Source organism: Mastigoproctus giganteus, chromosome 1 (assembly GCF_048544385.1).
Source record: "Mastigoproctus giganteus isolate SK-2022 chromosome 1, ASM4854438v1, whole genome shotgun sequence".
In the NCBI taxonomy this organism is placed as follows: domain Eukaryota; kingdom Metazoa; phylum Arthropoda; class Arachnida; order Uropygi; family Thelyphonidae; genus Mastigoproctus; species Mastigoproctus giganteus.
This window is the reverse complement of record NC_143575.1, coordinates 233946351-233970645: the sequence shown is the minus strand read 5'-3', so window position 1 is coordinate 233970645 and position 24295 is coordinate 233946351. Positions and strand designations below refer to the sequence as shown.

General features: G+C 35.5%; 1 protein-coding gene and 1 non-coding gene across 2 annotated transcripts in view; one reads left to right on the top strand and one right to left on the bottom strand.

Moving 5' to 3' along the window:
• The window catches only part of LOC150091612 (photoreceptor-specific nuclear receptor-like), a 196000-nt gene that overhangs the window by 52197 nt on the left and 119508 nt on the right, over positions 1-24295 (bottom strand). The window lies entirely within an intron of this gene.
• Positions 11296-11369, top strand: TRNAN-GUU (transfer RNA asparagine (anticodon GUU)). Its single transcript has one exon. It is a non-coding gene; the product is annotated as a tRNA-Asn (tRNA).

Below are 24295 nucleotides of genomic sequence, written 5' to 3'. Positions count from 1 at the left end.
GAAGCAACGCTTAATAATTCCTGTTTTAAATGCTGAAGGGGAAAATTTTCAGAATCAATAGAAGAATGAAATACCAGTATGGTGAAAGTATTTTGAAAATACCTTTGCCATACTGATGCTAGAACTAGGGGACATAAATTCAAGTTACGGGGAAAAATGTTTAGATTGGACTGCAGGAAGTTTTATTTTAGCCAGCGAGTTATAAATTACTGGAATAAGTTGCCTTCATGGGTGGTAGAGGCCGACAGTTTGGGGAAATTCAAAGGTCATCTGGATAGTACTTTCGGGTAAGGGAAGCGCATAGGATGATAGGTTTAATTTCCTTTTTTTTTATTATTTATTTTATTTTATTTATTATTATTATTATATATTTTTTTTTTTTTGGCTGGTGCAGCATAAGCCATAGGCTTTCTTGCACCATGCGGCCGTTACTAATACTAATACTAATACATTCAGGGCTGGGTATAGACAGGAGCATAGTGGAACGGTATTCCGGTCCGTCACATGTATCGAAATGTCATGTACATAGTCGTTTATTGAAAATAAGATATTTTATTAACGAGTGGTCTGCTTCGTCAAATTTTCCATTTCGATTCCTCCATACTTTCTAAAACTTTACGATTACTTTACAGTTATATTTGAAAACTACTACCAAATAATAACCCAAGGTTTACTGCATAAAGGAGTTTTATTGCAACGTGCTACTACTGCTACGTTAAATGTGACCATAAATGGGTTGACACTCGCAACCTTAACTAATTCCTAGAAAGTGTTCTTACGCACAGCGTATTGTACTTGTACTCATCACTTTGAACCTCTACTGTTGCGCGTAAATCATATCTCAGGAGAGACTGCTATATAAACTGGATTTCATGTTGGATTTCGGTTGCTACACGTCATGAAGAAAACGGATGCATTCAACGATTATATTAAAATCTCACTGATCGTCAGATAAGTGGCAATAATGCTTTAATGATGAAATATGCAAGGTTTCATACTTAGGAAGTAACAACCCAAATGTAACAAAAATATGCCCTTGAGGAGTTGAATTAAGAACACAAGAGGAAGAACAAGATGTGTTATTTACGATATAAGCAGAAAGGAAGTTCTCTGAGGAGGACACATAGTGTCCTGTCGATGATTGTTTGACCAAATGTTTGTATAGATGTAAAGGTTACCACAGTACATGTATATAGAAATCTTGAGACTTCACTGAATGCCGTATACAGGTTCTTGAACCTCGTAAGACTTTGGTAACTAGTTGGAGCTTACACTTTCGTATCCAGGTAATCATCGTAAGGGGACATTTTGAGTGGTTTTTTTTTTTGTAATCTGTTTTTTGTAAAGCTCTGCAGAAATGGGCAAATTGAGAATGTATTGAAGGATACATCTATGGAGCAATAAGTTATGCGTTCGGTTTGTTGATAGGTCGACCCCCACACTCGCGGATCAGCAATTGATTACTGCTTTAGGAAAAAACGATTAATTAAATAAAAAGTTATCAGTTCGTTTAGGGTCCTATCCAAATCGTAACTGTCCGGAAATTAAGCATTTAACTTATTAATGTGTTCTATTTTTAACACAAAATAACAAATCATAAGAAAATATAGGAAAACTTAATAACATTTTTCTTTTTTTTAGTAAAAAAATCTCTTAATTTCTCGAGAATTTGTGGATTTCCTGGAAGATTTTCCAACTTTTGAACCAGATTTCCGATTAAGATGATTTATGCTATTTAAAAAAAAAAAGAGGTTTCAAATAGTATAAATAGTAATTGAAACGTGTTCATTACATTTCATGCACAGGCAGATTTACATGTGATAGTGGCACAGTTGCTCCAGGGACCTAAGGTTACCGGAGACTCCTGCACCAACACAATTACTAAAAGGAGTAAATTTTTATGTATTGTACTTATTCTTCATTTTTGTTACTGCGTGTAAATCTATTCGTTAATATATTACAGCAGTATATTGTGCCACGTTATGTACTCGCTTTTGGTATTTTTTTTAGCTGATTTTTTAAAAATTCTCTTTTTCTTCCCCCTAAACATTCAGAGGAGGTAAACAAATTATATATTCTTAATGCAATCTCAATATTCGGAAATAATTGTATCTTTCTGAGATTAGCTAACAGTACAATGGAGTCGCACTCTCCAGCTTTAAAAAATATACCCCTGTGCAAATTGAACTGCACAGATTCTCTTCTTTAAAGAATTTGACCATTTTCCTGTAAATTTCAACAAAACTGTTTATTTGAACAAACAAAAGTTTTATTCCACAGAAACGAGAACACATTAATTAAAATTTCATAATATCCCCATCTTACACACGTTTCCCAAGAATCCACATTCAGAAAGAACTTTTACTCAGATTCAAATGGACTTAGTAGTAGTAGTAGTAGTAGTAGTGGCACATGATGCAAGAAAGCAAGTGTAGGAGCTTATGCAGCATCAGCCAAAAAAAAAAAAATCACACCATTCCCTCCAAATGCCTGTCCAGTTCCTCCTTAAATTTATTTAACCTATCAACTTCCACAACGACAGATGGAAGTTTGTTCCAGCAATTAACCACCTGGCTAAAGGCAAATTTCCGCACATTTATTCTACATCTGTCCTTTCTTAATTTGAACTTATGTCCCCGTAGGTTGGTAATCTGAACAAGTGGAAGGATCCCATCAGAATTCAGCGTGCTCAACCCATTCAAGGCCTTATAGACCTCAATCAGATCACCGCGCAGGTGCCTAGTCTCCAGCCACTGCAATTTGCAGAACTTAAGCCTCTCTTGGTAAGAAAATCCCTTCATTCCCCTCACCAATCGTGTTGCTCTTCTCTGTACACGCTCAAGCAAATCTACATCCTTCCTAAAATGAGGCCTCCAGACCTGTACGCAGTACTCAAGGCGTGGCCTGACCATTGCCTTATACAAAGGGACAATCACCTCCTTTTCCCTGCTAGCAAAATTCCTATATATCATTGACAAAACCCCATGACCCGCCCTAGCAGCCTGTCTGCACTGCTCAGAAAACTTCATATCTGACTGCACAATTACTCCCAGGTCTTTTTCATTTTCTACCACCTTAAGTGTAGTACCACACAGTTGGTACGTTTCTCTGGGGTTACTTCTACCCATATGCAGTACTTTGCTTTTGTCAAGGTTGAACTTCATTTGCCACTTCTTAGCCCATCTGCCCAAATTATCTAGATCCTGTTGCAGTAGCACACTGCCATTACTGTCATTAACAACCCTGCCAACCTTTGTGTCATCTGCAAACTTCGACATTAAGCCTGATATACCTTCATCAATATCATTGATAAATACACAAAACAACAGTGGACCCAACACCAAACCCTGTGGGACTCCACTAATAACATTAGTCCACGAAGAGCAGCACCCATTGATTACCACCCTCTGTCTTCTCCCACTTAACCATCCTTTTATCCATTGTAGCAACTTACCCTTAATACCATTCTGCTCCAATTTGTACAGTAGTCTTCCATGCGCAACAGTGTCAAAAGCTTTCCTGAAATCCAAGTATATGATATCAAAATTATTTTTTGCATCCAGTTCCTTTGTGACCACATCATAATAACCAATCAACTTTCTTGTTTGTTTTTCTTTTCCCTTCGCCTCTAGATATCGGTTCAAAATTACATCCGTGGGATTCTTTTAAAAGTTCCTTTACCAGTTTAATATACCTCATGAAAATCTCTTCAGCACGTTTGCTTGATACATATTTAATTAGAATTAATAATGAAGAAGAACGTTGATTTAGGCTAGTTTTGTATTTTGCAGTGAAGTGCTGACTGTATCAATAACTGTCAGTAGTTTTTTTTTTTTTTTTTTGTTTTTTTTTTTTAAATCACAGTGCCCCTCTATGTCTAAGTACATTAGTTCTCCCTTCAAGTTATTTTCTCATCTGGAGTCTTGATTCAGGGATTTGTCTTCTATGAGTTTAGTTATTTAAGCATCATAGCAAATCGATATATCCAATGTGTAATGCACTACAGTTTCAAAACGAGAAGAAAATCTTGTAGTACATAATGATTTTAATTCTTTTCCTCAAACTTTCATGTAACTTTTACCAATTTCGAGTCGAACTGAAACAAACTACAAATTTTGCAAAAAGATAAATAAGCACCAGTGCTTTTCAGAAGCATTAATACCTTTATCTCCTATTCTGCTCTCCCCTGCTCCACCCTTTTCCTTTTCTTTCTCCATTCTTTGTTCCTACATTGTCCGCGCCAGTATTTTTTTTCCAAATTTTGATTATGTGGCACGTAATCACCATTCCTGTGTAAGTTGCAGTATGTCATATCATTCTGTCTTTCCGCTAAATAAAAGGACACATAGCTTTGAAAGCTGTTTGTATTTTAACCCTTTTATTTATTTCAAACTTTATCTAGCTTTTGTTTGCCATTTATCTATGTATTCCTTTCCCATCTTTATTTTACACCTTATGCATATTATTTATATTTCTTTATTACAGTTTTTATACCTATTTTCTGTTGCATAATTTTCTCATTTTATTTTAATTCACTAAGCAAGACAGTAATTTCTATAAATGACACCAATAAAAAATAAAAAAAAAAAAAAAAAAATAATAAATAAATAAATTAAGAAATGCTGTTGTTCACCGCCTCCGTGGCGCAATCGGTTAGCGCGTTCGGCTGTTAGCCGAAAGGTTGGTGGTTCGAAACCACCCGAATATTTTATTTTTCATTCTATATATTTTAGGCGCGTATTGAGTTACGTGGTTCAGGGCATGAGTATATAACCCATCAAACCAAACAGGGAATATGGCGACATTAATACCTTCATGCAGATTTAAAAAATGACTAATTTATTCTCTGTTATTCAGATGCCCTCAGGAAAAATTACATAGAAAAAAAATTCAAAATATGAAATATCCACCAATTCCAAAACCGTTTCAAACATATTGTTAAACTCAAACCGGTCTGAAATCTTCATCGCATTTTTTAAACTGTTGTGTTATTGTCATCTTGCTCTGATATCTTTTCAACTGATCCTATTCGATTTCCAAAAAAGAATTTGAACTCCTTTAAAAGTTCAGAACAGTGGATAAACTAGCGGGTCTAGTATCCCGTGATTGTAACTGCACTGTATGAGATTTGGAAATAAACTGTCTTTGTATTTGGTTTTTTTTTTTTTTTTTTTAATTATCTTTATATTTTTCATAAGAAAAGTATTTTTAGTGCATGTGTCGCCTACTTTTCTTCTTCTTCTTCTTCTTCTTATTATTATTATTATTAATATGAAAAGTAGGTGACACGTGCACTAAAAATTGTGACACTTTATGAAACACGATATTTTCAAAGAACCGTAAGGATCATTTGTATTTTGCAACAGTTTATGTTGTGGAGTGTGACCAGTTCTTTTTTAATTCATTGCGTAATAGTTTTTAAATGTATTATAGTTGTAAAAAAAATGCATAAACTGAGAAAGTGTTTAATTATGCCTCCGTGGCGCAATGAGTTATCGCGTTCGGCTGTTAATCGAAAATTTGGTGGTTCGATTCCACCCGGTGGTTCATTACTTTACATTTCTAACAAAAAAATTTTCACGGCATAATGAGTTAAAAGGTATCAATGCTTATTTCATTCTGATTTTTAGAATTCCATAAAAAAAAAATTGTTTAATGCGTCTAAAGAGCCCAATGATTCCAAAACAGTTTCAACCATTCGGTCACATTTAAACCTTCTATAATCTACTTATTGTCTTTTCTTTTCTTTTTTTTTTTTTTTTTTCAGATTGCATGCTGTTGCTTGCTGCAACATCTTTCCATTTCATCATAATTGATTTCCAAAAATGAATTTGAACTTTTCTTGAACTCTGGGGAAATTAGCGTTTTACGTATCCAGTAATAATTACTTACCTGTACATTTGTAGGGAAACTGACTTTGAGTTCATTTTCTCATTACCTTTGTATATTCATTTTCTCATTACCATTGTATATTCATTTTCTCATTAGCATCGTATATTCAATTTTTTTTTTATTACCATCGTTTAATCATTTTCTCATCACCTTTGTATACTTATATAAGAAAATCGGTTACACATGTACAGCTCTAGCCAAATTTGGGAGCACAGAATAAAACGTGTGCCGAAGTTCGTTAAATGATAATCGAATCTATAATCCTCTTTAGAATGCCCAGTTTTTCACTTCGCTCTGCAATAAACATTTGGGAAGCTTCCCTAGCACAATCGGTTAGTGCGGTCAGTTGTTAAGTAAAATGTTCGATGGTTCGAATCCATCCAGTGGCATTTTATCTTTTAAAAATTCATATTAAAAAAATTGAAATTCCGTAAAATAAGAAATTTTTTTAAAATTTCTTATTTTACGGAAAATTTTTTTCGTAAAATATGAATTTTTTTAAAAAAAATTTAAAAAATGTATTAAAAAATTTTAAAAAAAGTTTATATCGGAGAAGAGTAATAAAATATTATACAATTGTAATCAGATTGAACGACCAAGTTTAGAAATTATGAAGCTCTACAGGATGTATTGAGTGTGCAGTAAATTGTAATCTTAGTAATTAATTGTTAAGTGTCCATCTGACCATGTGTAATAAATCCATATTTGGCTTGTTCTGGGATCGATTTGCTTCTTTGCTGGACGAAATACCCGAGTTTCGGGTTTTTTGACCAGCAAAGACCCGAATTAAATAATCGATCAAGCGTGAATAACAAGGGTTTTTATCCCGTTTGCTGGACGAAAAACCAGTTTCCGGTTTTTTGTCCAGCAAAGGAGTAAAAACTCTTGTTATCCAAGCTTGATCGATTAATTCAGCCACGGCGTGAAAAAAAATCCCATGAAAGTACTTTGTATCATTGAATTATTCGAACCCAAGCATTTTCCACGAAGTGTGCTAAGGATGTTGATTATAAGCACTGTGCTTTCCGCGCAGACAGTAACTTGTTGAGAAGAATGATAACTTTATAATTACTTTTCATTTCTGTTAATTACATAAAAATAAAAAGAAATCAGTTAATTGAAATAAGAAAAAACCGAACCCTCCTGAATATAAATCACTGCGTATAACTCTCAACCTCACTTGGTTGTTTTTCATATGACAGATTTTCGTTATTATTTGAAAACTAACGAAAAATTGAAAATGTTGTTGAAAGATCTCTCCGTGGTGCAAATCTCTTAGCACGTTTGGTTGTTAACCAAAGGGTAGTGTTTCTCATCCATACGGTGACCATTCTTATCAATTTTAGTTACTTTACAATTATATTTTTTAGAATTCAAAGAAAAAAAATTGTTTCGCCGCATTATAAAAGTTAATGCATTATAAAAGTTAATAGTGTCAGTGCGTGACTACGTACACCAGTGAACCAAAAAGAAAAATGGCAACATTAATTCCTTTGTACACCTTAAAGAAATGGCTATTCACTCTAAGTATTCCGAGGCCCTCAGAAAATAATAAATAGAAAATAATTTCAAAAAATGCTTATTTTTGCAATATGAAATTCCCAGTAATTCCAAAACATTTTCTAGCATTCATCAAACTTAATTGTCCTAAAATACACTGTATTATTAACTTTAAAAAAAAAAAATTCTTTGTTATTGTCAGCAGCTTAATGCGGTACCCTCCCAGCGAATCTTAGTTCAAAAAGATTTCCAGAATTCCTCAGCGTAGTATTTTGTTGTGTGTGTGGGGGGGGGGGGGGACAGTTTTAAAAGAATTTGAACGCTCCTTGAAGTTCAGAACATTGAAGAAAGTAATGGTTTCCTGTTATCTCTTAAGAGTAAACAAACTGTGGGATATTTAAATAAATTAATTTTGTCACTGTACGGTATTGATAAGCAACCGTAAGGATTTTCTACATTTTTTGTTGCCTAGTTTGCCCGTCTTATTTTACTTCACTCTGCAGGACAGTACGTATTTGTGCTAATCTTTTTTTAAGTCTCTGAAAAATAAATTGAGAGGCTCTTTCGAAGTCCCTTCGGTGGCATAATCAGTTAGCGCATTCCGCTGTTACCGAAAGATGGGTGGATGTTTTTTTTTTATTATTCTATATAGTATTCCAGGACAATTTCAAAAAATTGTTTAGCCGCATAATGAGTTACGTGATTTCAATACATGAGTACATACGCCGATAAACCGAACAGGGAAAATGGCAGCATTAATTGCTTCATGCACATTAAAGAAATAACTAATTCATGTTGTGGATTCCTAGACCCTCATTTCAATCTGCAATAATTTTTGATGTATTTTAGCTCTATAAAAAAATTGATAAATTAAGAGTACTGTTTGAAAGACGTGGCGCAATCATTTATTAACTTAAAGGTTGATTGTTCGAATTCACCCGGTTGCGATTGTCTTATTTCTTTTTTCTGTAGTATTCCAGAAAAAAATTATTTAGCTGTATAATGAGTCATGTGGTTCTATACGAGAGCACATACGCCAGTAAACAAAACAGGGAAAATAACATTAAAGAAATAACTAATTTATTCTGTATATTCTGAGATCCTCGGGAAATAGTGAATTAAAATATATATATATATTTTTTTCAAAATATGGAATAATAAATTTTCTATTTATACTCCTGGACGACCAAAGGAGTTCACAAGATAGACAGAATACAAGAAACAGGACCGTATCCAATAGACACGGACTTGACCCCCCGTCACTCAAGGCACGTGTAACTTATACACCCGCGCGCCTGACCACTAGGCTACGGCGGTCCTCAGCGCGGTCAGCTGTTAATGAAAAATGTTAGTGGTTCGTTCCACCCGGTGGCGAATTTTATTTTATTTATTTTATTTATTTTTTTTTTTCAATAGTATTCCAGGAAAATTGTTTTGCTGCATAACGATTTATGTGGTTCAATGGGAAAGCACATACGCCAATAAATCCACATGATGAATGACAACGTTAATACCTTCATACAAATTAAAGCAATATTTAATTCATTCTGTGTATTCTGGGTTCCTCAGGATATAGTAAATAGAAAAAAAAAAAAAAAAAAAATCAAAAATACTTGTTTTCAAAATATGAAATTACCACCACTTCCAAAACAGTTTCGAACATATTGTCAAACTCAAACCTTTCTAAAATCCACTATCTTAATGGTATTTTTTAACTGTTGTGTGTTATTGTAATTAGTTGCAACTTCTTTCCAACTGATCGTATTCGATATGAAAAAAAAAAAAAAAAAAAAAAAAAAATTCAACTCCTTAAGTTCAGAAAACTGGATAAAGTAACGGGTTTGCTGTCCCGCGAACTGAACTGTAAGAGATTTGCAAAGAAACTTTTTATTCGTTTTTCAATTATCTTTGTATTTTTCATATGTAGATAACATGCATTAAAAATTGTGACACTACGAAATACAATATTTTGAAAGAACCGTCGTAAAGAATCATCTGTACTTTGCGAGAGTTTATAATGCCTAGTTTGCCGGTTTTTACAATTGAATCTGCAATATTTAAATGTAATATTTTAAAAAACTATAAATTGAGAGCGTTGTTGAAAGACGCCTCCGTGGCGCGATCGGTTAGCGTTGTTAACCGAAATGTTGGTGGTTCGAATCCACCTCATCCTCTGTGTATTCTGAAATATATATATATTTTTTTTTCTAGTAACCAGAAAATATATATTTTTAAAAATATATTATTTCAAAATATGAAATACCCACCAATTATTAAAAAAAATTCATAAATTCAGAATAGTATTTTGAAAGACGCCTCCGTGAAGCGATAGATAAGTCTGTTCAACTATTTACAAAAAGGTTAGTGGTTTGGACCCACCTTGTGTTGGTTGTATGCATTTTTACTCATTCCATTATTATCTCTTTAGAATTAAAAAAAAAAATTGTTCAACCCCATAAATCATAAAGAATGGCTGCTTCATTCTACGCATTCGGAGGCTCTCAGTAAATAGTGAATATAAATTGATTTTACTTATTTCATTCTGTTTTTAGTATTCCATAAAAAAATTGTTTCACCACATAATGAGTTAAATGATTCCAAAACAGTTTTAAGCATCTCATCAAATTTAAACCGTCCCATAATCCATTTATTGACATTATTTTTAGACTGCGTGGTGTTGCTTGTTGCTGCATCTTTCCATTTGATCATAGTCGATTTTCAAAAAAGAATTTGATCTCTTGAACTCTGGGGAAATTTAAAAGTTTGCGTATCCCGTAATAGTAACCAACCGGTATATTTGAAAAGAAAAGGACTTTAAATTCATCTTCTAATTACCTTTGTATATTTCTATAAAAAAAAAAAAAAAAAAAAATGTTTTTATACATATAGAGCCAAATTTGTGGATACAGTATAAAACGTGTCGAAGTTCGTTGAATCACAATCAAGTTTATAGTTCTGTTTAGTGTGCTCTGTGTTTTGGCTTTACTTTGCAATGGATAGTTATTATGAACCATTTTATGAGGTCTTTGTGGCGCAATTGTCCATTCTTTCCATTTAAAAACTTAGAATTCAGAAAAAGGGGAGGGGATGTAAAAAACTACTTTTTCTTTTTAGATCCATCAAAAAAATGTATGAATTGAGAATTCAATCAAAACGCGCCTTCTTTGTGGCTCAATTAAATAGCGCATTCTGTTGTTAGTTGAAAGGGTGGTGGTTCGAATCCACTGTGCCAGATTTTTTTTATTATAATATTTCAGGAAAATTGTTTAGCTGTAGAATTAGTTACGTGGATCAATGCATGAGTATATACGCCATAAAATCAACGTGGAAGTTTACATTAATGCCTTCATGCACATTAAAGAAATATCTAACTCATTCAATGTATTCGGAGGTCCTCAGCAAATAGTAAATGAAACAACAAAATTTTAACAAATAATTCTTATTTTCAAAATATGAAGTACTCACTAATTCCAAAACGGTCTCAAGCATATTGTCAAACTCAAACCGTTCTAAAATCCACCATCTTAACTGTGTTATTGTCATTAAATGCAACGTCTTTCCAACTAATCCTATTCGATTTCCAAACAAAATAAAAAAAACTTGAAATCTTCCTTTAGTTCAGACCATTGGATAAAGTAACACGTCTAGTATCCCTTGATTTTAACTGAACTGTAGGAGATTTGCAAATAAACGGTCTTTTTATTTTATTATTTATTTATTTTTTTGAATTATCTTTGTATCTCTCATAAGTAGGTCATACATGCACGAAAATCGTGACCCTTTACGAAATGAGAGAGTTTATGTTGCCTAGTCTGCCTAGTTTTTCCAGTTGAATGTATAATATATTAATGTATTTTAGGTGCACTTAAAACAATACATAAATTGAGAAGACTATTAAAAGGCGCCTCCGTGGCGCAATCGGTTAGCGCGTTCGGCTGTTAACCGAAAGGTTGGTGGTTCGAATCCACCCGGTGGCGGATGATATTTTTTTTAATTCTGTAGTACTCCAGCAAAATTGTTTAGCTGCATAATGTGTTGCATGATTCAATGCGTGAGAACATACACTGAAACAGTGTAGCATTTAATTTTTGAATGTAACTATTACTTAGATTATAGAAGGGACTTACAAATATATACGAGGAGAATGACTTACCTAGATTTCTTGACAATAAAGAAAATTAACTGGCTTTGGCGTAATTCGTAGATAAGATCTTTAGGCGACGGAAAAGACTGAATGGAACTAATCTTTAACAAAAACACTTGTGTCCCTTGAGAACAATATGATATTCTCCATTATGTTTGTGCTGAGCACAGAGCTTGTGCTTGGTATTTTGATTCCTCAAAAAGACTTGGGAAAAATTGTGCATAAAAAAAATTGAGACTGTTTTAATTAGAAATTAATGATAAAGCTTTCATTGCTGAGGTTTGCAGCAATTTTGAATTTGGCTTAATTATAGGCAAGGCTTAATTATAGGAGTCTGCTGACGAGGCAACTAGAGACGGTCGTGTTCAAAGCCGCTAAGTGGATTTTTCTTATTTATTGATTTGAAATTATTGTTGTTCTAAAACTTTTGATTTAAATTTAGCAGTATAACATTATTTTGTGATTTTCTGATTAATTTGGTGTATTTATTCTTTACTCGGCCTTGTAATTGCATAAAAGTATCGGTAAAGGTTTCACGTGTTTCAACTCCGCTACTGTTCGTAATTTTCCCGCCCTTGTGATACAATAGCTATATACCGTACTAGATGGCATTAGTTGAACTTCGTTAGCAGTTAAATTGTACGTTTAAATAAATACATATAACGACTTAGATTACAAACGTAATATAATTAATTATATTTAACATAATTAATAACATAACATAATTAATTATAATTAATTAATAAATTAATAGAATCATGACTCAGACCAGAGCAGCAAAGCAAAAGGCTCAAGCTAATGGAAGTGCTGTGGCTCAGAGCAGAACTGAGGGGGGCAGTTGTCCTCTGACTCACAGCCTTATAAAATGCACTGTTTGCTTGATGTTTGCAGAGCAATCGGGTACGGGACATGATACTGCCAAGGGGGATGTCTTTGTGTGTGCGCGATGCAAGGAGTGTATCGATATCAGGCAACAACTCGGCGTTCTTATGGACCTATATGAGAGCTTGAAGGACAGGGTGGATGCCCTCGAAGAAACTAAATTGTGGGGCCCATCAAGCTCTCAGCTGCCCACATCAACGCCAGAGCTTGCACTTGAGCATCGCGTGACACAGAGGCAACCCCCAAGGCAGAATGCGCTGGTCCCGAAGGAACTAGTAGTTGTTGGTGACTCTATTGTCAGGGAAACGGGGAACATGCTTTGTAAAAAAGATAGGTGGAACAGGACCAGGGTATGTCTGCCAGGGGCAAAGGTTGATGACGTTGTAGAGCGAATATCATCTTTTAAGGGCACAAAAGGTGATATAGTTGTACACGTTGGCACTAATAATATTAAGAGTAGGAGACCAGCAGAATTACTTAACAAGTACAGGTCACTATTGAACAAAAGCCGGGAATTAGGGTTGAATTTGAAAGTGTCTGCAATTCTGCCCAGACACGATAGGAGGGAGTATATGATGAGAGCCTTGTCGATCAATTCGGCCCTGGAAAGATTGTGCAAGGCTCAAGGGGTAGAATTTTTTTCAGCCTGGACTGTACTTGTTAACAGGAGAGATTGCTTCTACAGGGATGGGATACACTTAAATAGAAAGGGTGCAAGAATATTTGCTGATGCCATCGAGGCAGTGTTAGGTGGGTCGGAAAACTGCTAGCTTGGGGGAGACAAAGACCAATAGATTGACAGTAGCCACTGGCAGAGGTGAAAGAGATTCTTGCACTGCTTCTATTAGAATGAGCAGAAGCCTGAAAAACAAGATGCATGGTATTTCAGAGCCTGCTGCGAGCCATTGCGGTACAAGTAAACACATGGGTTGTGTTAGGGTAGCTAAGAATAGAAACAGGTGCAGGTATACTTGCCTGTACACCAATGCTAGTAGTTTGGTAAATAAATTTGATGAATTAGAGGTATTGCTCAAAACATCAAAGGCAGATATTGTTGGGATATCAGAGACGTGGTGTCACACAGATATAAGGGATGTAGAACTGCAATTTGGGGAGTACAACGTCTACAGAAAGGATAGACAGGATAGGAGGGGGGAGGGGTTATGCTATTAGTTAAGAAACACATAAAAACCAAGGTAGTGAAGCCAGTCGACATCGCCGGACAGTGCAGTGTTGAGTCAGTTTGGTGTGACATAAGCATTGGGAGATCAAAATTGAGAGTAGGAGTGTGCTATAGGCCTAATGACTCTGATGAGTATAATAAGGAACTGTACAGGGAAATAGAGTGGGCCAGTAAATCAGAGAGTCTTATAATGGGAGATTTTAATTTCCCAGATATTGACTGGAATTTGGGGGCTGGTTACTCACACACTAGCAGGGCTTTTGTGGATTTATTGGATGATTGTTTTCTACATCAGCATGTTCGGGAGGCAACTAGAGGGAGTAATACTCTTGATTTGATTATCAACAGTGATTCTTCATGCATTAAGAATCTGCAGATAAATGAACCACTAGGTGGCAGTGATCACAGTGTGCTGAAGTGGGATTTACTCAAAGAGGTAACTACCATTAGGGGTAAAGGGAAGGGTTATTGCTTCCGTAAAGGCAAAGAAAAACAGCAAAGAGTTCTTTACTTATGTAAACTCTAGAAGGAAGGGGATGAATCAGATTGGTCCACTTGATATTGATGGGTCAACTGTTGATGATCCTGCTCAGGTAGCTAACAAACTAAATGAATATTTTGCATCGACATTCACACATGAGGAGTTATTCAGCAAGGGGAATGCCAGAGGTGTATTCAACTCTAGCAGTAAGCTACAGAATCTTGAAATAACTGGGAGTAAAGTGGAGGAGAAACTGTTGAAGATAAACACAAGAAAGGCACCCGGGGTGGATGGGATCTATCCAGTTATATTAAAGGAGGCAGCAAAGGAAGTAAGCAAACCCTTAGCCATAATTATGAGAGCTTCCTTGGACTCATGGGAGGTACTCATAGACTGGAAATGTGCAAATGTGACCCCAATTCACAAAGGAGGATCAAAGGCTGACACAAGTAATTATAGACCTGTGAGCTTAACTTCTGTTCCAGGAAAATTAATGGAGGCACTGGTTAAAGAAGCACTGCGGGATCATTTAGACAAGACTTCAGTTATAGCTCAGACACAGCATGGGTTTGTTCAGGGGAAGTCTTGCCTGACCAACTTGATTGGATACTATGATGCAGTCACAAAAGAACTGGATGCAGGGGATAACTTTGATATTATATATCTGGATCTTAGAAAGGCTTTTGATACTGTTGCACATGGAAGACTGCTACACAAATTGGAGCAGTGTGACATTGGAGGCAAATTGCTGCTATGGATAAAGGGGTGGTTGAGGGGGAGAAGACAGAGAGTGGTAATCAATGGACACTGCTCATCGTGGACTAATGTTATTAGTGGAGTCCCTCAAGGCTCAGTGTTGGGTCCATTATTGTTTTCTGTATTTATAAATGATATTGATGATGGTATATCAAGCTTAATGTCCAAGTTTGCAGATGATACAAAGGTTGGCATGGTTGTCAAGGACACTACTGACACTATGCTGCTGCAACAGGATCTGGAAAGGTTGAGCAGATGGGCTGAGAGGTGGCAAATAAAGTTTAACATTGACAAATGTAAAGTATTACACATGGGAAACAGCAACCCCAGAGCAACGTATCAACTCTGTGGTACTACACTGACAGTGGTAGAGAATGAAAGGGACTTGGGGGTGGTTGTGCAGGCAGATATGAAGTTCTCTGAGCAGTGCAGACGGGCTGCAAGAGTAGCTCATGGAGTATTGTCAATGATATACAGAATTTTTTCCAGCAGGGATAAGGAGGTGATTATTCCATTGTATAAGGCAATGGTCAGGCCACACCTAGAGTACTGTATACAGGTCTGGAGGCCTCATTTCAAGAAGGATGTAGAGCTGCTGGAACGAGTACAGAGAAGGGCAACAAGATTAGTGAATGGAACAAAGGGGTGCTCTTACGAAGAAAGGCTTAAGTTTTGCAAATTACAGTGTCTGGAGACTAGGCACCAGCGAGGTGATCTGATAGAGGTGTATAAAGCCTTGAATGGTTTAAGCATGCTCAGTGCTGATGGGATTCTTCCTCTAGCTCAGAATAATCACCTGAGAGGGCATAAATTCAAATTGAGGAAAGACAGATGTAGGATAGACGTGCGGAAATTTGCCTTTAGCCATCGGGTGGTTGGTTGGTGGAACAGACTTCCATCCCTTGTGGTGGAGGTTGATAGCCTAAATAAGTTTAAGGCTCAGCTGGACAGGTATTTTGAACGAACAGAGGGGTGAAGTGGAAGTGGGGTTTTTTTTTTTTTTTTTTTTTTGGCTGATGCTGCATAAGCTTGCTTTCTTGCATCAAATGCCTCTACTAATGCTAATGCTAATGCTAATTAAAGATTGGTGATAAAAAATATATTGAACTTATGAAAATTTTAAAATGGGTACCTTGTGTGCTCAGGCAGTTAGCCTTTTATAAATGGTTGTTCTTGTGTTCTGGGTGACTCTGGACATAATTGCTGAACTGACTTCCCACACGGGACGATGACAGATCTGGGAAAGAAAATTTTGCCTTGCAGCTTCATAATGCTGGAATCTCAGATTGGTTGTAATATTTTGGGTATAGTTTACTATCTGACTTACTGTTTTCTTGTTGTGAGATCAGGATTTCTGACTTGCTAAATTGAAATTTAAATCACTGTGAAATTTTGTTAGATTTAGATATTGAGCTGTTTGTTGACGAACCTGTAGTGATGACGATAAAGAGGTTATTCGATTATTAGAAGACAGTGATTTTTGTTTTAACGTAGTTGTTGCTGAGCATTCAGTATAATAATTGGAGGTTTTCAATAGTGTAAATTGCTTTCTTATTGGCTGGGGAAATCCCCATTAGCTAGTACCTTAACCTTGTATTTTCTTCACTGCATGGTTCTGTGTTAATATCAAGAGTTAAATCATAATATCAAGAGTTTTAATGTTAATAGTTTTAACTAAGTCAATTGAAAATTATATCTTGGTATCTGATTGTTGCAACTGTGACGTGTTAATTTTCTTGGTACTGCTGCCAGGAAGACAGTTAATATAAACAAGACAAGATTAATATAAAAAATAAATTTTCTTAGTTTAAAAATTGATTGTCTTTTCCACTAATAACTTTTCTCTTTTCTTCCTACTTTTCTTCTTTTCCGGGGATGCCTATTTCTCTCGTCCCCTTGCTTTCTATCCACTTTCCTTTCCCTCCATTTTCCATACTACTCCTTCTATATCCCTTTTCCTTTCTTTGAATACCTTGAGGCACCCAGGCTTGACTGATATCCCCAGTAAGGGTCTCAGCTAGAAAGTGGAACCTAGTGCGCCTCCACGTTGCCAAGGTCGGGAGTCAGGAGGCAGGGGACCAAATGTCCCCTGGCTGCGAAGTCGCAAGTTACCGGCACTCAACAAGACACATACTTACACACCTACATATACTGTATACACTTGCCGACCTGGCCTTTGCCTTTTCAGATGCTACAGCGGCATATAGGGGAACCCTGGAGATCGCAGTTAAAACAAACACACCTTGACTTTGACTAATCATACACAAAGTAAATAAACATGAAAATAACAACATTTAATACCTTTATGCACATTAAAGAAATGTCTAACTCATTTTATGCATTCAGAGATCCTCAGGAAATAGTAAATAGAAAAAAAAAATTTTAAAATGCTTATTTTCAAAATATCGAAAACTCACTAATTCCAAAGTAGTCTCAAGTATATTGTCAAACTCAAACCGTTCTAAAATCTGCCATCTTAATCGCATTTTTTAACTTTGGGTTATTTTCATTAGGTTCAGCATCTTTCCAACTGATCGAATTCAATTTCCAAAAAAAAAAAAAGAAACAATGTGAACTCCTCCTCAAGTTCAGAACATTGTATGAAGTAACGAGTCTAGTATCCCTTGATTTTAACCAATTTGCAAAAGAACTCTCATTTTATTCCTTTTTTGAATTATCTTTTTATCTTTCTTAAATAGGCACAAGCACGAAAACAGTAATAATAATAGTATTGGCATATAGTGCAAGGAAGCTATAGAAGCCATGCAGCAAAGTATGGAGTCAGAGAGGTCTCCATACTTTGCTGCACCGGCAAAAAAAAAAAAAAAAAAAACAAAAAAAAAACCACCAGGTAGATAAAAAAAACCCCCAAAAAACAAGTTATATGCTTTCCTCCTCACACAGGTAACTATCCAGTTGACCTTTGAATTTATTTAAACTATCAGCCTCAACTACCTACGAGGGCAATTTGTTCCAGCAATCAACGACGCACTGGTTAAAAGAAAACTTCTTACAATCTAATCTACATACCTCAAGCTACGTAATTTGAATTTATGACCCATAGTTCTAGAATTCTTTTTAACAGTGAGAATTGCACCATTCATTTTACTGTCCCCTCTCAGAGCCTTGTAAACCTCAGAGGTGCCTGGTTGCCAAGCTATGTAGCGCACATAATTGAAGCCTTTCCTCATACCGCCCGCTAGAAACGGACCATTTGAGTTGTTCATCTTTGGACCCTTTCAAGAAGCTGTGTTATTTTTCAGAGAGATCTCCATACTTGAACACAGTATTCCAAATGTGGTCTTACAATTGCCTTATACAGCGAGATTATGACCTCCTTATCTCTACAGGAGAATAATGTTCTATAAATCATCTTTAGGACACCATGGACTTTCCTGGCTGCCTTTTATCACACTGTTCAGAAAACATCATGTCTGCCTTTATTGTAATTCCCAAATCCCTTGCCTATTCTGCTGTTTTTAATGCAACCCCACCACAACTCTGGCAATTTACAAAATGAGGTATTCTAAAAGAACGGTAAGAATCATCTGCATTTTTCGAGAATTTTATGTTGCCTAGTCTGCTCGGTTTTTTCAATTGAATCTGCAGTGTTTTTAATGTATTGTATTTTAGGTCTATTAAAGAATGTATAAATTTAGAATGCTACCGGCAGATGCCTCCGTGGCGCAATTGGTTAGCGCGTTCGGCTGTTAACCGAAAGGTTGGTGGCGTAATATTATTTTTATAATTCTATACTAGTTCCAGAAGGAAATTTATTTTTTTTTTTTTTCTGTATAATGAATCACGTGATTCCATGATAGAGTACAATATACCACAAAACCAAACAGGGAAAATGGCAACATTAATACTGTCCCACACATTAAAAAGATAACAATCTTTCTGTGTATTCTAAGACCCTTAGAAAATAGTAAATAGAAAAAAAAATTTTTTTTTAAATATATATATTATTTTCAAAATATGAAATACCTACCAATTATAAAAAATGGATAAGTAGAGAAGAGTACTTCGAAAGCCGCCTCCGTGGAGCAATCGGTTAGTGCGTTAGCGTTTTAACGAAAACGTTAGTGGTTCTAATATACCTGGTATCGTATTATGCAATTTTACTTATTCCATTATTATTATATTTTCAGAATTCAAAAATTAAAATAATATAAAAATAAAAGGTAGCCTAATGAATGGAAACCTCCTTCTATTCATTCATAGGCCCTTAGTGATTAGAAAACCATTTTACTTATTTTATTCTGTTTTAGTATTCCATAAAAAAATTGTTTTGCCGCATAATGAGTTAAATGATTCCAAAACAGTTTCAACTGTCTCGCCAAATTTAAACCGTTCTATAATCCATTTACTGACATTTTTTTTAGACTGCATGGTGTTTCTCCCAGCATCTTTCCATTTTATCATAGTTGATTTCCAGAAAAGAATTTGAACTCTTGAATTCTGGGGAAATTAAAAAGTTTACGTATCCCGTAATAGTAACCTGCCTGTATATTTGTTAAGAAACTGACTTTGAATTCATCTGCTTTGAATTCATTTATTTTATTTTTTTTCTGTTTATACTCCGGGACGACCAAACGGTCAGAGGAGTTCACAAGACAGACAGAATACAATAAACAGTACCGTATTCAGCAGTCACGGGCTTGAACCCCGGTCACTCAAGGCACGTGTACCGGTACTTATGCATCCGCGCGCCTGACAACTAGGCTATATACCTTTGTATAGTTCTAAAAAAAAAAAATTTTTACACGTATATAGCTCTTGTCAAGTTTTCTGGCACAGAATCTTTTTTGCCTATAGGCAAAAATAACATCTGCCTAGGGTCCCGATCAGAAGGGCCCCCAAAATCAGTTTCAAAAACTCATTGCTGTTTTTTCACTAATTTTTAAGTGATTTTTATTGGAAACTGGACCTTCTACCTGCCAAGGTCAATGAACTTTATTTGAAGGTTAATTCGAAAATTACTTTTTTTTTTTCAAAAATAGTTTTACCGATTTTTATGAAATTTTATATTTGGTTCTTATGTCATATAGTTTTTTTTTCTTTTTTTTTGTCACAATAAAATGAAATTGAAAATGTTCTTTATTGGTTTGTTCTTTAGATGAAAAATTCCATTTTGCTCTGGGCCCCATGAAGGTATAACGCTCCACTGCACAGAATAAAACATGTGCCGAAGTTCGTTGAATTATAATCCAGTTTATAATCCTGTTTAGTCTGCCCAGTGTTTTGACTTCCTCTCTGCAATAGTTAGTTATTTGAAAGCATTTTAGGTCTGCGTAGCTCAATCGGTTAGCAAATCATCATTTTTCTCTTTCTTGGTGATTCCCTTTTGACTCTCTCTCTCTTAGGGTAACACGGGAATTTTTTTTTTTTTTTTTTTTTTTGGATGGTGCAGCATAAGCCTCAGGCTTCCTTGCACCATAAGCTAATAATAATAATAATAATTGGTAATTCTTTTCAATTTTAGTTACATTATTATTATGTAACTGGTATCGTATTAAAAAAAAAAGTAAAAAACTTATTTTTATGTTAAGATCCATTAAAAAATATGTACAAATTGAGAATACTGCAAAAGACGACTCTGTGACGCAGTCGGTTAACTGATGGTGGTGGGTGTTTAATATTTTATTATATAGTATTCCAGCCGGTGGTGGGTGTTTAATATTTTATTATATAGTATTTCCAGGAAATTTGTTCAGCTGCATAAGGAGTTACGTATTCAGTGCGTGAGTCCCCTCTATTGACCCCATATTTTTCTCACTTCCCTCAGTCTTCAGTCTCTCCCCCCTCTTTCTATACACCACAACGTACGCCCTACACAACAAAAATTTTAATTCCGTTGGTTGTTTTGCGTATCACTTCTGGCTTCTAACCTCCAGCGGATTATCCTCCCCCTACATTCGTGTGTTTCTCCTTTTTTTTTAGGCCCTAGCCATTGAAATCTCAGGAAATTAGGTGGCAGGGCCTGCCAGACTAAAACTTCAATCTACTGGGTACCTGGTCTGCCTCCACGGGCCCAAGTGTGGGCAACGTTGGGCCTCAGCAGGGGTACAGCGGCTAAATGGCTAAATGAAGAATGATACACAACACTACACATACAAAATCCATAAACTTTTCAAATCTCTGGTCTTCCCAGTGAACTGGTTTACCAACAATGAAAGCAACGCGGAGATGGGGGGAAACCCCTGGTACCGCTAGACATTAATACGCTTTACACCATAAACCAAACAGGGAAAATGGCAGCTTTAATTCATTCTGTATATTCTGAAGCCCTCAGGCTATATAGTAAATAAGAAAAATACAGTACTTATTTTCAAAATATGAAATACTCACCAATTATAAAAAAGTGGCGAAATCGGTTACCCCGTTGGACTGTTAACCGATAGGTTGATGGTTCGATTCACCTTGTAGTGGGTTTTATTTTTTTTATTCTATTGTATTCCAGGAAAATTGTTCAGCTGCATAATTGAGATATGTGGTTCAATGTGTGAGTACATTACGCCATTAAATCAACATGTATGTATTTGGAGGCCCTTGGAAATAGGTAATAGAGAATTTTCAAAAAATACTTGTTTTCAAAATATGAAATACCCACTAATTCTAAAACAATCTCAAGCATATTGTCAAACTAAAACCGTTCTAAAATCCATCATCTTAATGTTATTTTTCAACTGTTGTGTTATAGTCATTAGATGCAACATCTTTCCAAATAATAAATGAAAATGGGCCTGTGGCACTGGATTCCATAACTTGATATAAAGAAAATACAGTTGAACAGTGAATGCGGCAGCTAAAATATATATTTCCATACTGATTGTATTCGATTTCCAAAAAGAAAATAAAAAAAATTTGAACTCCTCCTCAAGTTGAGAATACTGGATAAAATAACGGGTATAGTAAAGTAGTTATCTACCAAAATAGTTAAGTTAAATTGGCATCGTTTTGATTATATCTCATATTGTGAATACCTTCACAACGAGAAGTGTTAATTATTACAGGTAGTACAATACCACGGCAACTCGTTGTGAAGGTATTCACAATATGAGATGGAATCAAAACGATGCCGAATTAAATTTACTTTTGTAGATAGCTACGTTTATTGATGCTTTCGCACTTGCCCATAAGTTAGTCATTCTATTTCGTAGCACGATGCTTTTGCCCTTAAATATTTTATAGTTTATACTACTGCACACCTTCAGGCATCTCTTATATTGTGAAGTTATACTTCATAACTGGGTTGTCACTATTGCAACACCGCGGTACCTGCCCATACTCCCACCGATGCAGAACCAACAAGCTTTGAAACGGGGCCATCTGGGGTACATGCCCACCCACCAATGAAAGACCAACAAGCCTTGAAACGGTCACCGGGGGGAGGGGGGGAGCCTGACATTCACGGAGTTTCCGAGAATAGGTAATAACAGTCTTTTCTACTGAGGGAGTGTTGCCTATTTGAGGAGTTTTTGAGTGGTGTGAATTGGAGGAGTTACTGTCCCTTTAATTCTTTTACACCGTTTCTTTTCTTCTTCCACTCCTGCTATAAATAAATAAATTTTCTGTTTATACTCTGGGACGACCAAACGGTCAGAGGAGTTCACAAGATAGAGTACAAGAAACAGCACCGTATTTAGTAGTCACGGTTTGAACCCCGGTCACTCAAGGCACGTGTACTTATGCACCCCCGCGCTTGACCACTCGGCTACGGAGGTCTTCTTAACTTTCCCTCTGTTTTTCTAAGTCTAATAGGGAACAAGTGGATAGTAGAGTTATTACCCCACACATATACAAACAAGCTTTGAAACGGTGCCGGCTGGGTGGTGGTATCCGCCCAGAATAAATAACAGTAGTCTTCTCCATTGGCGAAGTGTTACTTATTCCAGGTAGTACAATACCATAGCAACTCGTTGTGAAGGTATTCACAGTATGAGATAGAATCAAAACTATGCCGATTTAACTTTACTTTGGTAGATAGCTACGTTAATTGATGCTTTCGCACTTACCCATTATTCATTATATCTCTTAGCATTGAGGCTTTTGCCCTTAAATATTTTATAGTTTATACCAGAGCAGGAACTAGGACGGGGCGCTAGCCCCAGGTGCAACATTTTAATGGTGCATTCGACCAGTTATATATTTTAAAATTGCTTCATTTTTGATTTAATTATTATGGGACCTGTGTTTACCGAACTTCTTTATGGCGAATTTTTTGAATTCCTTTTGGTAATTACATTTAAAAGTTTCTGTAGAACGAAGAAAATTTCCGTATAATGGATTACGAGAGACTTTGTATACTTTGCTTCCACCTTTGGCCTTTAGGCAATTAGAAAGCGCAAATTAAGGGTTAAAGGGATTATCATTCCACAATATAATGGATTACGAGAGACTTTGTATACTTTGCTTCCACCTTTGGCCTTTAGGCAATTAGAAAGCGCAAATTAAGGGTTAAAGGGATTATCATTCCACAATATAATGGATTACGAGAGACTTTGTATACTTTGCTTCCACCTTTGGCCTTTAGGCAATTAGAAAGCGCAAATTAAGGGTTAAAGGGATTATCATTCCACAATATAATGGATTACGAGAGACTTTGTATACTTTGCTTCCACCTTTGGCCTTTAGGCAATTAGAAAGCGCAAATTAAGGGTTAAAGGGATTATCATTCCACAATGTAAGTGGAACGTAAAACATATGCAGCCACTCATTAAACATACCGAGAAGTCATGCTAATCAACTTCTTTCTATAGCTAGTCAAAATATTAAGGCGTATTCCCAGCATAGATAATAGCTTCTGGTCAACTTGTGTTCTTTGTTTAAAATAAAAATAAAAATTTTATTAAAAGAAATACTGAATTATCTTTGTACGTGCTACTTGTGATTTTGTGAGAGTGAAAAATATTATAAATTATTGATTTATAATCACTTACGGAAAAAAATATCAGGGACAAACAGTGTTTTACAAATTTCGAAAATAACAGTGAAACTCCAATTACAAACTTCTATAAAGCATGGCCCATTTTGTGACGTCACACCACTGAGTTTTTGGTTTGCCCTCCAGTGGTTAGCACTGGAGAACAAACAAAATTTTTCAAATATGTGTTGATATTTCGACAGATATTTGAAAAATCATGTTTTATTAATTCTGCAGGATATAAAATCTGTAATCCCATTACTACTTCTCCGATTCGTTCATGAGTAGTGTCTAATAGAATCTTATCTAAATATAGAAATAATTCTATGAATTTTTCTTACCCTGCTTGTAACAGTAGCTTCTTGTGAAAGGTCCTTCACATCGAGAAAAATCCAATTAAAATATTTTTAGTTTATGTTACCTTCATTGCATATTTTTAGTTTATGTTATAATATTAAAAATACTATATTTCGCAATATTTTTTTTAATGATTTTATACTGGATATATAAACATAAACTATCTGGTTTTCT